Raw genomic sequence first — 3,533 nt, 5'->3', positions numbered from 1 at the left:
TTCATTTTTTTTCACTGGGATTTTGAGAAAATCAAACTGATAGCCTTCTTAGTGCCTCAAACTAGATCCTGTTCAGACACAAACAAGTTAGTATGAGTCTGTTTCAGTGAAAAAAAAATTTGAAATTCATGCATAGTTTTTCATAATGTGAATTTTTCATGAACTTTTGGAAGACCTTTTGAATACTTTTTTAATTGCAGCACTCTTTTTTGCACCATAAAACTAATTGGTGGCTTTACCATTAAGAGGTTGAGCCAAGCAAACAATAATGAAAACGCTTTATGTGGAATAAAAATTTACACTTAAATGCCTTTTTTGCTTCCTTTTTCTCCATTTATATTTAATCTATTTAATCTATATTTAATATATTTAATCTGTAATAAGCCCACAGGAGCACTTCTTTGTACTTTTTACATCAATGAAGTACATATATGTTTTCTTTGCAACATAATAATTAGCACGTCTTAATTTTATTATGTATTACTATAAAAGAGCCCAATTTCATCCTGCAGCATTTAGTCACTTTAGCTTGAATTAACTTTATTGTAAAATACATGAAAAAATAATGTGAATGAAATAATTCTGAAAATCTTATGATTGTGACCAGTATACATTTAGATTACTTGGGAGTCAAATGCATATATGGCAACAGCAGATATGTTTCTCTCTGCTTTTAAAAGGTGGTGATAAATCCTGCCTCCAGCTCTGGCATAACTGATTAAGTCAAAAAGCTAAAAGGCTGCCCCATGATCTAGGGGCTCCAAAGAAACAGATTTAGGAATTATATGGCATCCACTCTCAGGGTCACCTTGGACCTGGTCACCACCCAGAACTGCTTTGATTATAACATCTTAAGCTCCATTATTTAGGCCTCTGACCACAACCTCCTGGTCTTCTATTTCTCACTCCCTCACTGCTGCTACCTTGAAACACCCCACTCTTCCTTCTCCCACTCCCTATCTCTCCTCTGGGCTTTTATTACCTCACTTGTCACTTTAATAACTCATTATTTCCTTCAACTTACCTGTTCCCTAGTCTATTTTTTTTTTGAGACAGAGTCTTGTTCTGTTGCCCAGGCTGGAGTGCAGTGGTGTGATCTTGGCTCACTGCAACCTCTGCCTCCTGGATTCAAGAGATTCTCCTGCCTCAGCCTCCTGAGTAGCTGGCATTACAGGCACACGCCACCACACCCGGCTAATTTTTTGTATTTCTAGTAGAGATGGGGTTTCAACATGTTGGCCAGGCTGATCTCAAACTCCTGATCTCAAGTGATCCACCCACCTCAGCCTCCCAAAGTGCTGGGATTAGAGGCGTGAGCCACCGCACCCTGCCTCCCCTAGTCTTTATATTACACCTGCCCCACAATACGAGGGATGGCCTTGAATCCATTTTCTTTTTTTGTCATACTCATATACAGGATGTTGGGCTCAACTGAAAAAAATCACACAACTCTGTACAGAAGGGCAACACAATACAACATGGCTTCCAAACTCGATTAGGCCCTGAGTCACTTGGAAAGCGTTTTATAGCTCCTTGATCAGCTTCCCATCCCATTTGTCTCTTTTTTTTTTTTTTTTTTTTTTTTTTGAGACGGAGTCTCAATCTGTCGCCCAGGCTGGAGTGCAGTGGCGCATCTCCGCTCACTGCAAGCTCCGCCTCCCGGGTTCACGCCATTCTCCTGCCTCAGCCTCCCGCGTAGCTGGGACTACAGGCGCCTGCCACCACGCCCGGCTAATTTTTTTGTATTTTTTTTTTTTAGTAGAGACGGGGTTTCACGGTATTAACCAGGATAGTATCGATCTCCTGACCTCGTGATCCACCCGCTTCCATCTCCCAAAGTGCTGGGATTACAGGCGTGAGCCACGGCGCCTGTCCTGTCTCATTTCAAATACAATGTCTTCTTTACTTTAAACTTCAATCTAAATTTTCTCCCCTCAGTCTCAACAAAAGGACTTGTCTTCTGACCCCAACTGGAAAGCTATTTTCAGCCATCTTTATGAGCTTTTGATCAACTAGATAAGTTGTAATTCATGCATCTTAAGACACATTAAGCAAAAGAGTTACTAGGAGTTTCCTCTGATAGAGTTTGGCCGGGCACGATGGCTCATGCCTGTAATCCCAGCACTTTGGGAGGCCGGAGCAGAATCGCTTGAACCTGGGAGGTGAAGGTTGCAGTGAGCTGAGATGGCACCACTGCACTCCAGCCTGGGCAACAGAGCAAGACTCTGTCTCAAAAAAAAAAAAAAAAAAAAAAAGAGTTTGGATATTTGTCCCCACCCAAATTTCGTGTTGAGAGGTAATCCCCAGTATTGGGAAGGGGGGGGCCTCATGGGAGGTGTTTGGATCATTGGGGTGGATCTCTTATGAATGGCTTGGGCCATCTTCTTGGTGATAAGTGAACTCTCACACTGTGTTCACAAGAGATCGGGTCTTTAAAAGTGTGTGGCACCCTCCCCCACCTTGCCTGCTCCTGCTTTTGCCATGTGACATGCCTGCTCCCCTTTTGCCCTCACCATGATTGTAGGCTTCCCAAGGCTGCCCTAGAAGCCAAGCAGATGCCAGCACCATGCTTTCTTAAAGCCTTTAGAAACGTGAGCCAATTAAACTTCTCTTTATAAATTACCTAGTCTCAGATATTTATTTATAGCAATGTAAGAATGGCCTAATATATCCCCATTTTGCATTACTTTTTTTTTTTTTTTTGAGATAGAGTCTCACTCTGTTGCCCAGGCTGGAGTGTAGTGGCATGATCTCAGCTCACCACAACCTCCACCTCCTGGGTTCAAGAGATTCTCCTGCCTCAGCCTCCCGAGTAGCTGGGACTACAGGTGCACACCACCAAGCCTGGCTAATTTTTGTATTTCCAGTAGAGACAGGGTTTCACTATGTTGGCCAGGCTGGTGTCGAACTCCTGACCTCATGATCTGCCCATCTCAGCCTCCCAAAGTGCTGGGATTACAGGCGTAAGCCACCGCGCCTGGCCTTGTATATTTTATTTGGAGAAATCTCTATTGAGATGCTTTGTTTTAATTGGATTATCTTTTTATTGTTGAGTTGTAATATCTTATATATTCTAAATGCGACTTCTTTATCAGGTATATATGGCAAATATTTTCTCCCATTCTGCAGATTTTCTTTTCACGTTGTTTTCACATTCTTTCTTTCTTTTTTTTTTTTTTTTTGACAAGGTCTTGCTCTGTCACTCAGGCTGGAGTGCAGTGGCACAATCACAGCTCAGTGCAACCTCAACCTCCTGGGCTCAAGCTATCCTCCTACCTCAGCCTCCTGAGTAGCTAAGACCACAAGTGCACACCACCACACCAGGCTACCTTTATTTTTTTTTTGGTAGAGACGAGTTCTTGCTATGTTACTCAGGCTGGTTTTGAACTCCTGGACTCAAGTGACCCTCTAATCTTGGCCTCCCAAAATGCTGGGATTACAGGCGTGAGCCATCACTCCTGGCTTCTTTTCACCTTTTTGGGGGTAAAGCACAAAAGTTCTAATTTTAATGATGTCCAATTTATATTTTGTTG

The sequence above is a fragment of the Gorilla gorilla genome, chromosome 1, assembly GCF_029281585.2.
Source record: "Gorilla gorilla gorilla isolate KB3781 chromosome 1, NHGRI_mGorGor1-v2.1_pri, whole genome shotgun sequence".
In the NCBI taxonomy this organism is placed as follows: Eukaryota; Metazoa; Chordata; class Mammalia; order Primates; family Hominidae; genus Gorilla; species Gorilla gorilla.
The sequence above is the reverse complement of the archived record's forward strand: the minus strand, read 5'-3'. Positions refer to the sequence as shown.